The sequence below is a fragment of the Aethalodelphis obliquidens genome, unplaced genomic scaffold (assembly GCF_003676395.1).
Source record: "Aethalodelphis obliquidens isolate GAN/ISIS:26980383/991018 unplaced genomic scaffold, ASM367639v1 scaffold113, whole genome shotgun sequence".
In the NCBI taxonomy this organism is placed as follows: domain Eukaryota; kingdom Metazoa; phylum Chordata; class Mammalia; order Artiodactyla; family Delphinidae; genus Aethalodelphis; species Aethalodelphis obliquidens.
Window position 1 is genome coordinate 899,642 of NW_020838057.1, and position 13,506 is coordinate 913,147.

At 43.4% G+C, this 13,506-nt stretch overlaps 1 long non-coding RNA gene across 1 annotated transcript; it reads left to right on the forward strand.

Annotated features, from left to right (window-relative positions):
• Positions 1-3,421: 3,421 nt before the first annotated feature.
• LOC113615132 (uncharacterized) lies at positions 3,422-7,888 on the forward strand. Its single transcript, XR_003430918.1, has 3 exons — positions 3,422-3,713; positions 4,350-4,388; positions 7,857-7,888. It is a non-coding gene; the product is annotated as an uncharacterized LOC113615132 (long non-coding RNA).
• The last annotated feature ends 5,618 nt before the right edge of the window (positions 7,889-13,506 follow it).

The following is a 13,506-nucleotide window of genomic DNA, read 5'->3' on the forward strand; positions in this document are numbered from 1 at the left end:
GCAACTAATTTCAGGCCTTGAACGGTGGATAGCATAGGGTTGTAACCTTGAGGGCTGTAATGAGACTTCAGGTGCAGAGAGCCAGTGAATCCTAACTTTCTCCTCCAGCAGAGGCATCCTCATCACTGGCCTCAGAGGCTGAGTCTCCACTCCTTCCTCCAGCGTTTGATACCCTCTGTGGCACCTGAACAGTGCCAACTCCAATGTCAGGACAACCTCAGAGACCAGTCCAGGACAGAACACAGCCAGGATGATAGGGCTTTTGTTGCTGCCTCCTGGACTTCATGGTGGGCTAGAAGGCCAAATGCAGCCCCGACTTGCATGACCAGATGGATCTGGATCCCAGGTCTTGGGACAGCTTCCTTATGCCCTGGACTTAATACCAACAATATCTTGTACTGGGATTTGGCCTGGGGGACCTGGAATGCTGAAGAACTGGCCTAGGATGGTGCCAGGTGCCTCAACAGAGTTTCCCATAGCCTAGAAGAGGGACCTTGCAGGGAGCAAGGGGAGATCAGTTCTGGCCTGATTCCTGCCCTCCTGTAGCAGCCATGGAACATGCAGACAATGAAATGCAAAATAGGCAATTTGAAGTCTACTAAGTGTGGCAACAAGGAGGCATAAAGTGTGAAATGAGGAAGTAGGCTTAGGATGTCTGAGATATATTACTAAGTGAGAAAAGGAAAGTACAGATCTGTATACAAAATACGTATGACTTTATTTTTCCTGAGCCAACAACTTTTATAGGAAAATATCTGAACACAGACCCACACAGAATGACACACATAAATGCAGACACAATTCTAAAAGGATAATACTATAGTGCAAACCTCAGCTATTCCATTTAGTTTTGCAATCATCTTTACTCTGAATGTCCTCTTTAACTCTTCCTCCAACTGGGATTTGGTCAATTTGGTTTTCAAGAATGAAGAAGGATCACAATTTGGAGACAGACTCTTCAGAGTGACCATTCTTGTCGGGTACTGAGCTTAATTCCATGTCTTCTCAGACATCACTGCTAAAACACCTCGGAGATCTTAACTTTTTTCACCATTCATGGATGTTTCACCAGAACTATTTCTGCTACCATCTTTGAATCACTACTTAATTGTTATTAATAGCTTTCTATAATTTGCATTTTACAGCTGCTTTTCTGAGATAATTTCAATTCCACGTGGAGGTCAGTCCCAGTAATGACTAGAAAAATCATCATTATTTTCCAGCAAAAAGATGAAATCATCTGTTTAAGATACTCCCAATATTTCAATTGTTAAACAAAAGTCAGCTGAGTAAATTTGAAGATCTAATTGGCTTTATTAGGTGATTCATGTATTGGGTAGCATTCTATCTAGCAACTAGAAGGATGCTCTAAGGGGCTGCACAAAATGGAAGGTTTTTATAGGCAGAAGTGGAGTGGGGCAAGGATGTTGCCAAAAAGAAAAGGATTATTTTAAGGCTGAAACATCTTTGGTGGGGAAAGGAATGGCACAGGTTTTGTCATGCTCATTGCCTCTTCTTCCTCAGGGAGAAGATAGAGAGGGCACACAGATTACCTCATTGGTGCTGGCCAAGAAATTCCAAACTGGTTGATTATGATTACATTTTTCAGAAAGGTTGAAACTGCAATTAGGTTAGGTATTAAGTCTAGTTTTGGAATTATGGTCTTTAGCACAAGTGATGTCATTTTGGGCCTGTGGTTTCTCTCTTTAACAAGGTGTTGAGAGCATGTTTTGCTATATGTTCCACATTTGTTTCCTTATTCTCTGTTTGAGATTGATTTCAGATTCCTGAAGGAATTGAATATGTGTCAGGATATGGATTAAGAGGTATTCAGTAGATAAGTGTTTCATAATTGGATACAATTATTAATTATAATGGAGGAGAAATGTTTTATGCAGGAATCACTGATGGAGATCCATCTTTCCACTCCTGCTTCAGGCTGATGAACATCCCTCTTCTATCTTCCAGGTTCTGGCCCTATCTGGAGTTGTTTTTCTCTTGTCCCTGACCAAATGTACATGCACTGTCAAAAAATGAATCTAAAGCTTGAGAGTGCATACCTTTGAACTACAAAACAATAATGTTTATTAGCTTCAGCTTCCAGTGGAGTCATTTTGTTTCTTAATTACTGTATGGAATGATACATGCCTTTAGATTTGTGACCACTGAGAGCATCTCAAATGATATTTTTAGACTCTGGGAACATGCTGGGCTGCTTCACTGAGTCTGAAATAATGTCTCCAAATGAAACTGAGTCCCCCTCAAACGGAGTTCCCTTACAAAGTTTATGATTAATTTCTCTATCCAAAACGTTATTCCCTTTCTTATCCCCTATAACCTCAATCCTGGGCTAACTGAACACTAATCAACCAGAATCAGATGACTAAAATTGCTGTTGTCAATAACATCACCTAGGCACTAAAAATGCTCTTATAGATATCATTAACATACAAACTCAGGTTGTTTATCTAGAGCAAGATTAGCTAACAGACCCCGGAGCCATGGATCACGTGGCCAGAGAATTATAAACCAGAGACATCCTGATTCCCATATCCACGATTAAGAAGTGTCACAGCGCTTCCCTTGTGGCGCAGTGGTTGAGAGTCCGCCTGCCGATGCAGGGGACATGGGTTCATGCCCTGGTCCGGGAGGATCCCACATGCCGCGGAGCGGCTGGGCCCGTGAGCCATGGCCGCTGGGCCTGCGCGTCCGGAGCCTGTGCTCCGCAACGGGAGAGGCCACAACAGTGAGAGGCCCGCGTACCACAAAAAAAAAAAAAGAAGTGTCACAAGATAATTAATCCTGGCCTCTTCTTCTTCCCCTTTAAAAAATATCCCTAACTCAGAGGCTTCCCTGGTGGTCCAGTGGTAAAGACTGTGCGCTTCCAATGCAGGTGCGCTAAAAATGCAGGGGGTGCAAGTTCGATCCCTGGTGGGGGAAGTAAAATCCCACATGCCGGGTGGCATGGCCAAAAGAAACCCCAAACAAACAAAAACACCACCCCTAACTCAAAGACCGCATGGGAGTGGATCTGAGATCTGTCTTCCACTCCATTCCTTGGTGCCCTGCAGTAAATGCTGTTCTTTCCTTAACCACAACCAGGTGGCAGTAGATTGGCTTTGTGAAGCCAGCAGACTAAGTTTCGTTTGGTAACACAAACAGCAGCACTCCCACAGATTTTAGTATGGTCCTTTTGTGAAGAACAAAATCTGTCCTTAGAACTGGAGCCACTGTTTTCCTGTTTTCCAGCACCGCTCATTGTGGAGTTCAGCCTTTTTTTCCTGAAAAGCCTGGTAGGTTCGTGCATCTATGTGAACTACATTACCCAGAATGCTCAACGGAAAAGGGCAGTATGAGTAACCAATGAGTTCTCAGGAAATAGGCAGTTTCCGTTTGAGGCGCAACTTGTAGGGGCGGGACCTCCGGCCTCCTCCTCAAGGTGACCATTTTACTGCCCATTTTAACTGCTATGGGTCGGTTCCGGAGCTCCGTGTTAGAAACGGGGTGACGGAACCGGGAAGGTCCGAGTAGAGGCATAGTCCCCATTGCACAGAGGCGGGTCTGAGGCTCGGCGACGCCGCCCGTGGGCCCCGCACCAGGCCCGGGAGAGGGTCCGCCGTGCCCTGGTCCCACTTCTCCCGCGGCTCCCGGCGCCGCTCCGCTCACAGAGTCCGATGGCGGCGGCGGCGGCGGCGCTTAGGCACCAGCCTCAGGTAAACGGTAGTCCTTCGGGCCCTCACCCCATCAGGCACTAAAGCCCCGAATGCTGGGCACCTGCCCATGTGCCCGCAGGCCAGGCCGCGGTGTCCAGGACGGTGAGGCTGTTATGGGTGGGGCTCTGTTTCCGACAGTGTGATGGCGCGTGGGAGAGGGTGACAGGCGGAGGGACCCGCAGGTGCAAAGGCTTGGAGGTCGGATTGAGCCGGGAGGATTCGGGAAACCTGGGGTCCATCTGATGTCTGCAGGACACAAAGAAGGTGAAGCGGGGTCATACCCGGACTGTCAGGCTGAGGGTTGTATCTTCATTGTGAGGACCTAAGAAGGCATGGAGAATTTTGAACAAAAGGGGAACAGGATTTACATTAGCGTTTTAAATGTTTCCCAAGGCCCTTCAAAGGAAAAACAGATTTGAGGGGAGTGATGAGGACATGGAGGCACTAGGAGGTTGAATCATTGTTCAAGGCCATACTGCTGGTAAAGGGTGATACAGAGCACCGAGTAACAGGGGTCAGACGACCAACCTGAAGTCGTCTGGCTCCAAGGCCAGACAAGGAAGAATACAGGGTGGCATGAGCTTCAACGTTTCTAACCCACAGTTACATTCTTATAAGGCCTGTCTCTTCCCACAGAGTCCGAAGGCTGCAGAAGTACTTATGGAAACAAAACAGGTATGGTAGTGGTGTCCTAGTACCTTACTGGCTCCAACCCTCACTCGGATGCTTTCTGGTTTGTGGTGTCCTGGGACTCTTATGTGCCATTTTCCCAGTCCTTGGGTCTGGGGACCCTAGAGAAACCCCAAGCCCAGGGTTCTAAGTCTATATCAGGGGTGATATGGAGGTGTTCCCATTTCTGGCGACTAGTGTAAACTAGTGTGGAAGGTTAACCCAGGAGCTGCTACCAGGTTATGCAAATACTTAGTCTTAAAACTGAGCTGGGAGTGTTAAGGAACCACAGGTCTCCCTTTCTGGTATGAACAAAGGAAAGGAATATAGGATGACTGCCTGAGAAATGGGGCATCTATTTTGGAGGTATTGGGAGGTTTGGATCAGAGGAGGGAGGTGATATTACCAAGGTCTAAAAAGGCTCCATCTGACTGTAAAGTGGAGAACAGACTGTGGGAGTGAGGGAGGAGCAAGGTGGAGGCTACTGAGGGTTAATGGGCCAGGGCTGTGGTTTAGGAGATGTGGTTGGAGTCTGGATGCATGTTCTAAAAAGGGGCAACTAGGTTTTATAGTATGGATGATGAGAGAGTGAAACAGAGAACTCAGGGATAACCCCAGGGTGTTTGGTCTTGGCAGCTGTAGGGATGGAAGCTCCAACTGAGATGAGGAAGTTGGTAGTAGGAGTAATAATCACTGGGGGTATCAGGAGCTTTGTTTTAACCATGTTAAGAGTCTGAGGTATTTCAGAGACCAGTAAGTGGGGGCATCAGATTGTCAGCTGGACTCACAAGTTGGGAAATCAAAAGAGGGGTTCAAATTGGAGACATTCAAAAAGTGGTAGGTACTATGTGGACCCAACTAAGTGACCTGTGGTCACAGGAGGTATAATCTTCATGTTACGGTCCTAAAGCTGTTCAGGAAGCAGGAAGTGGAGGATAGAGGCTGACTACTTATTCTCTTGCTTGAGTACCTGAGTGATGGTTTTGGGTTTCTTAAGTGCAATTGAGGGAGGTATGTGGCCATAAAGGTAGGGTGTATCAGACATGAGAGCCTGTCAAGTGGCCAAGGCTTCCAAGAGAAGAGTAGATATGAGATGGATGTCAAGGCATAGGAGTGCTTGAGGCAAGATGACATGCAGACCAGAGCTATTTCTTATTCACCACATTATGGACTCACCAAGATTCTGTGAGGACTTTGCTGGGGCCTGGAATGTTTCAATTAGCCTGGTGGATATGGTCAGGGCAAGTATGGTCATTTGTGTTAGTTAATAGGACTGGGGTTGTTGGTGAGTGGGACTGGGCTTTGAATGAGGGTTAGATGGACAGAGAAGGCTGTCATAGCTGAGGGACAGCAAGAGCAGCACAGAAATGCAAGAGGGCCATGGGCATCCAACGTCGACAGGTGGTTCTATGTGGCTTAGTCTTAGGCAAGGAATAGCCATACAGGGAGGGAGGCCTTCATAGAGGGATTAGATGTTTCCACCCCCAGTGGGAGCCATGGGAGGTCTAAGCTAATATTGAATCTTGTTTGAATTTGCCAGGCAACTCTGGGTGCTTTCTGCAAAGTTGTATTTTTAAGGCCTAAAATAAAGGCCCATTATCACGCGCTGCCTTGACATCTAATAAAACCTAGAGTGGCTCAAATGGCCTGAGTGTAAGTTCCCCTCTCGAATTGGTGATCTTGGATAGGGTCTCCCATTTTATCAAGGGGGCTAGAGCAGTTCCTTCTCTTAAGAAAAATTCAACTCACATTGGCGGAAATTCCCTGATGGTACAGTGGTTAGGACTCAGCACTCTCACTGCCGGGGCATGGGTTCGATCCTTGGCTGGGGACCTAAGATCCTGCAAGCTGTGTGGCAGGCCCCCCAAAAAAGAAAGATCAAATTAGCTTTATTCAACAATTCATGCTTTGGGTAGCATCCCATCTGGCCAACAGAAAGGAGCTCCACTGAACTGTAGAAAAGGAAAGGTTTTTAAATGTGGAAAGGGTATGGAAAAGGGAAATTATTAGCAAAGAATGCATTGTCTCAGGCAAGGTTGCCCTCCAGTGGGGAACGAAAGGGGTCTATTGGGTGGATTACCTCACTAGTTCTGACCAGGAAATTCCAGGCTGATTAGTTAAAGGTTACTTTCCTGGAGGTTGAAACCGCAGTTAGGTTAGGTATTGAATATTAAGTCTTGGTTTGCTTATGTGGGGTTTAGCACAGTGACTCTGTTTTCACCTTCCATCTCCTTTTTAACATTGCTAATCTTTTTTGAAGTGGGTTTCAGTTCTCTACTGGCCTGCAGAGTTATTCAGACAAGCCATTTGCATCATCCTCTAGGAAACAGGTTGTACCCCGACCTCTTGATCCTAAAAAACTTCCACAGCACAACCCCTGGTGGGGTTTTTTCTTTATTCCAGTGTACAACATTCATGTGGCCCTGTATGGTATGTGATGTCCTCCTCTCCCAGGCTATATCTCTAATTAATAAACTGTTGTTGATCTCATCTGTCCAGTGTCAGGTGTCATATCTTCTGCATCGCCATAACCCTAGGATAGGAATTCCAGTGGGGTAAAGAGGAGGTGATTAAAACAAAAATAACATATAGAGAGGCCAGGGAGATGCCTGTGCTCTGGGGCAGTGAGGCATGGTGGCCATGGGCATGTGGCTGTGGTGTTGAGGGATGTGCAAGTCATGTGTACTTGGAGAGGGAGTGTGTCTGATGGCCCCGGGGCTCTGGTGTTGAGACTTCTGTGTCTTTGGTTGTATTGGGAATAGCTTGACAGGAGTGGGTGGATGCATCTTCCCCAGGCCCACAGCTTAGACACCTGTTTCTCCATCTGCCACTTGTTGCTGATTGTTGGACTTCATGACCAGTGAGCCCATAAGGAGAAAACAGCACAAGTTGCACCAGGGCCTGGTTTGTCCCCTGAGTTGGGGGGCTTGGGAGAAGGATGGGCATGGGGTAGATGTGTATGGGATGCATTGTGGGTACTCAGAGAAAAGTTGTTTATGGTTTTATCTGTTCACCACCATGAAAAGGCACTGTGACCTTTGAAGATGTGGTTGTGTACTTCTCCTGAGAGGAGTGGAGTCTCCTTTATGAGGTTCAGAGACACCTGTACTGTGATGTGATGCTGGAGAACCTTAAACTTAAAACCTCCCTGGGTAAGGTCCTCACACCCACCTCTGTACTGTGAGGTATTCCCTGCTCTCTCTTTTTTTCCTAGAGCCTGATCTGCCCTTCCTACATCAGAACCACAGAAACTGCTTCCTTCCACAAGTCCTTAAGTAGGTGCTGTGGTTGGTTGGGATAAGGTGTGTGCACTGCCCTCTTCTCTCCTTGAAAAGCCGCAACACCTTCCCTGCAGCCTCACAAAGAATGATTCAGGGTCAGGCATCTACTGGTCACTATAATTGATCCTTTTTTTTTTTTTTTTGCGGTATGCCGGCCTCTCACTATTGTGGCCTCTCCCGTTGAGAAGCACAGGCTCCGGACGCGCAGGCCCAGCGGCCATGGCTCACAGGCCCAGCTGCTCTGTGGCATGTGGGATCTTCCCGGACCGGGGCACCAACCCGTGTCCCCTGCATCGGCAGGCGGACTCTCAACAACTGCGCCACCAGGGAAGCCCAATAGATCCTATTTTGCTTGCCTTCTCCCTGGCCTGGTAACTGTCCAGATCTAAGACACCCCTGTACCCCAGATCCTATTTCTTTCCTCTAGCTGACATTTCCTCATGCCTGCTTATGTCAGGAATTGCCATCACTGACGTGGTTACTAATTACGTGGACCATTATCTTTTCTTGCAAGACTCTCCAAAGTTTTCTGTAATAATTTTCTTTCCTGTGGCCTGTTGTGTGCTGAGTTGTTCTGGCCTAGTACTGGCTGCACTTTTGTAATGTCTTTAAATACTTGCATCACGTGGTTGCCATGTATATTTGCTCATCTTGGGAGTAGGTTAGAGAGCCTTCAGTGGTTCACAAATGGCTATTAATCCAGCCACAACAAGATGGGTCAGGAGGCTGCTGGTTTTGAGTGGCACCTTGGGGAGGGCATGACATCAGGGCTGTGTTCAAATTATAGGAGAAACTCAACTGTGTTTGATTAGTATTTTGTGCCAGTTCTAGTGACCACACCTCATTTCTGGTGTTCCTTCCCCATTCTTGACACTTCGCTGACTTGTCAACTCTACTTGTCACTTCTACTTTTACCTCCCATGCAGGAGTAATCCTCATCTCTCTGGACTGTTACCTGCTTTTCTTACTGCTCCGTCTGCAGTGTTCTCCAACATTGACTTTTACATATTGTGTCATGGATGAGGTGTGCATATATCTTTAAATAGTCCTTGAACACAGGCTACTCTATTGCAGTTGGATATTCTTGGTCCTGGACTTACCCTTCTATTTAGTGGTCATGTGTCACCAGCAAATAAGAGCCTGCTGGAAGTTATTTGCAGAGAAACCAGTTGTAGGCCCTGCTCTCCTCCAGATATCCCATACCACAGTTGTATCCTTCACCTTGTGAGACCTTCCCCATTCTGTGCTCTTTATTCCCTAGTACAGCAAAGTAGCCTGATCCTCAACATACATCACCTCCCTTGTCCTGCAAACAATCCCATGGACTTGTCCTGAGTTTGTTAAACACACTCTTGTGTTCTGGTGGCCCCCTCCAGCCACATACTGTGTTATCTACCATCATCTACAAGAATGCATTATAAAAATATACATGGCTCTGCAGTGTGAAGAGGTAACATGAGGTTTGCAGAAGGCAGCTGGAAGAGCAGAAGACAGAAATACAACTGCCGTATAAATTTTAGGTTTCATAACTATCAAAACACATGTCCCTTCTTCTGGGTTCCACTAAATAATATGAAGTACAAAGAGAGAGAAAATGACATCTAAGACCTGTCTTGACTTCAGCTCAGTAACATTTCCTCTTCATTTTGCCAGGAGTAAATCCATATGGAGAAGATTCCAAGTCTGGGAAGCCACTCTAGATGGCTCATCATTCTCCTGTGTTCCCTTTTCATGGAAGTTTAGTACAAGGTCACTGCATACATTTAGTAAATTATCTGTGGCCAGGTATGTTCTTGGATCTGAAAGATAGAGAACAAACACATGGGGGAAAGCCAAAGAGAGTAATATAGCAAACAAAGGAGAGAGAAGTGGGAGAGAGAGGAAATGAGCTATGAATTATGGTAGAAATCACACATAAATGTCAGGAAGTGGCACAATTCTGAAAATGAGAGACTGTTAGAGTTATATATATGGTTTTTGAACATGGAAAGCATTAATGTATAATATTTTTCATCAATTACTTCCTCAAGGTGTAGAGAATGAGAAGCAGTTCATTAGCAAGAATAGGGAGGAAGCTATATAGAGTGAAACTACAATCTATATTCATGAAAATCCAGATTCTTAGACAGATGGGACAGTATAATGTCTTCAACAACGAAAATTAAGAACTGATATAACTGCAACTCAGGAACTGAAGGAAAGTACATTTTCTAACACAATTGAAGTGAGATGGACTTCAAAGGAGGATAATCAAAATAGAATTCTAATAGAGGTTTATTTTGCTAAGCCAACAAACTCTCCCTGGGCCATGATATTAGGAGAATTGATAGGAGCAGTGTTTGGAAGCAGTGTGAATTCACAAAGAGAAGAAAGTTCATTCAAAAACAGCAGTAATAGGAACGACCTGACACTGCTGTGTTCCATGATGGGGTGTTACTCTCTGAATCCCAGTCCATGTGGGCTGTAAACCTGGCACTCCCCCTTCCATCAGAACATCTGAGGTTCTTTTACTGTACAGAAGACATGGCAGGGCTATGCACTGGGGATCTCAATGTATGTGACTAGAATCCTCTTGCACCTTCTTTCTAGAATCATGAGCTTATATTCTAAAACTCTTCTTAGATTCAGCATACACTTGGATGACAATATTGCACCTTCCTGTCCATGAACATGGAATGTCTCTCCATTTATTTAGTTTTTCTTTGATATCTTTCATCAGAATTTTATAGTTTTTCCCAAATAGCTCTTGTATATGTTTTGTTAGGTTTATACCTGAGTATTTCATTTTGGAGAGGTGCCAATGTAAATGGTAATGTATTTTTAACTTCAAATTCCATTCATTCATTGCTGGTGTATAGGAACAACCTTGCTATAATTGCTTAATGGATTGAGGATTTGTGTTGTTTTTGATTCAGATTTTATACATAGACATTTGTATCATTTGTTTACAGAGACAGTTTTATTTCTACCTTCCCAATCTGTATACGTTTCTATTTTATTTTCTTGTCTTACTGAATTAGCTAGGACTTCCAGGACAATGCTGAAAAGCAGTGGGTAGCAGGACATACTTGCCTTGTTCCTGATCTTAGTGGGGAAGTTTTGAGCTCTTCACAAGTAATTATTATGTTAGCTGTTACATTTTTGTAGATTTTCTTCATCAAATTGAGAAAGTTCCCCTCTATTCCTAGTTTGCTGAGAGATTTTATCATAAATCATTGTTGGATTTTCTCAAATGTTTTTTCTGCATCTATTGATATGATACTGTGATTTTTCTTCTCTTAGCCTATTGATGTGATGGATTACATTAATTTGTATTTGACTGCTAAACCAGCTTGCATATCTAGGATAATCCCACTTGGTTGTGGTGTATAATTCTTTTTGCACATTGTTGGATTTGCTTCTGTGCTTATGAGAGATATTGGTCTGTAGTTTTCTTGTAATGTTATTGTCTGGTTTTGGTATTAGAGTAATGCTAGCCTCATAGAATGAGTTAGGAAGTATTTCCTCGGCACATTTCATCTGGAAGAGATTGTAGATAATTGTATAATATCTTCCTTAAATATTTGGTAGAATTCACCAGTGAACCCATCTGGGCCTGGTGCTTTCTGCTTTTGAAGTTTATTAATTATTGATTCAAAGTCTTCAGTAGAAAGTAAGAATAGACAATCTGAATAGGCCTTTTTATTTTATTTTTTATTTATTTTTCTCTTTTGGCTGCATCACACAGCATGTAGGATCTTAGTTCCCCAACCAGGGATTGAACCTGTGCCCCTGCATTGGGAACACAGAGTCTTAACCACTGGACCACCAGGGAAGTCCCCAGCCTATATCTTTTAAATAAGTTAATAAATGCCAAAAAAAGTATTTGAGAAAATCCAACACCCATGCTCTCCTGTTTTCAATTTCATTAGTTTCTACTCTAATTTTTATTATTTCTTTTTCTGCTTTAGATTTAATTTGGATTTCTTTTTAAAGTTTTCTAGGATGGAAGTTTAGACTAATGATTTTGTATTTTCCTTTTATGCTGTAAATTTTCCTCTAAGCACTGCTTTCACTGCAACCTACAAGTTTTGACAAGTTGTGTTTTCATTTAGTTCCAAATAGTTTGAAATTTCTCCTTGATGCATGTGTTATTTAAAAGTATTTTTTTAAATCTCCATGTATTTTGGGATTTTCCAGCTATCTTTTTCTTTTTGATTTCTACTTGAATTCCATTGTGGTCTGAGAGCAGACATTGTATGATTTCTATTCCTTCACTCCTGACTGCTGGAGCTGTCCATTTCTGGTAGACGGGTGTTGAAGTCTCCCAAATATAATAGTGGATTCATTTATTTCTTTTCATCTGGAACTCTAGGTCCGCTTTCACACTCACAAAGCAGAATTTATCTCCTTCTCATAGTTTCCATCTGACTTCCTCTATATTCAAGCCGCAACAGGAGATTGTCAGTTGCAGTCTTTCTTCTTACACTTCAGATCTGCCTGACTTCCACTTCTGTCTTAGCCAGAACAAGTTCTCTACTTTTAAGAGTGCATGTGATTACATTAGGCCAACCTGAGTAATCTCTATTTTAAAGTCAAACGATTAGCAACTTTAATTACATCTGTAAAGTTCTTTTACCATGTAACATAACATATTCATGGGAGTAACCCCAGGAGTCAAAGTTCACAGCCATCAAAACTCTGCCAACCACAGTCTCTTTTCCTAATTCACCTTTGGGTTTTATAGCAGATTTCATTCTTTACCTTCTCAATAGTAAGTCTGACATTATTTTATTTATATAAATCTACTCATAATTTATCCACACAACTCAGCCATGAGATAAATATCCACATATAACTGCAACCACCATTGTATGGCACAACTTGACTTTAACTCCAGGTTTCCCATGTTCAACACAATGTGATTAAGCAGCAGTTTGCTTGTAAGTACATCTGATGATCTCTGCTTTTCTTGTTTTGAAATTAAATGTATCATTTTGAGTAAGGTCTTTATTTTGCTTATTTATTTTCATTTTATAGACTAATCTTTTGCTCTTCTCATGATATTAACCTGGGGGCTCACTCTCTGGGTCTGTGAAGAATTGATACTGATGCTGCCTGTGTGTTTAGGTCTTACTCTTGCCCCTCATGACATGGACCTCATTAGGAAGAGACCTAGCACATAAGCCTAATATCTACCAATGTTCTACACGATGAATACTTAGGCAATGATGATGATGACACAAAAAAGTCTCCTACAGTTCTTGCTGTACAGTTATTAGATTTTCACACAGACACACATACATACACAACAGCTAGGTTTATTAACTGTACAGCATGATAGTTATTTACTATTCATTAAGTGGAAGTGGATTGTCATAAAGGTCTTCATTCCTGATGTCTTCATGTTGAGTAGGGTGAGGAGGCCGAGGAAGAGGAGGGATCAGTCTTGCTGTCTTGGAGTGGCAGAGGTGATAGAGGGGGAGGAGGTGGAAGGGGAGGCTGGAGAAGCAGGCACACTCAGTGGAACTTCACAGAAATACATCATTTCTGTCTGACAAATATTGTATGATTTATCATTTCAATTTACATGAGGTCCTGGGAGTCATCAGAAAGTAGAATTGTGGTTGCCAACATCTAAGGATATGAGGAAATAGGAAGTTATTGTTTCATGGGTACAGAGTTTCAGTTTGGAATGATGTAAGAATTCTGGAGATGGATAGTCTTGATGGTCGCGAAGCAATGTTAATGTACTTTCTGCCACCAAATTGTATATTCAAAATCGTTAAAATGGTGCATTTTTCATTATGTATATTTTACCATAATAAAAAATGTAAAAATAATAATTACTCAAAGATGACTTT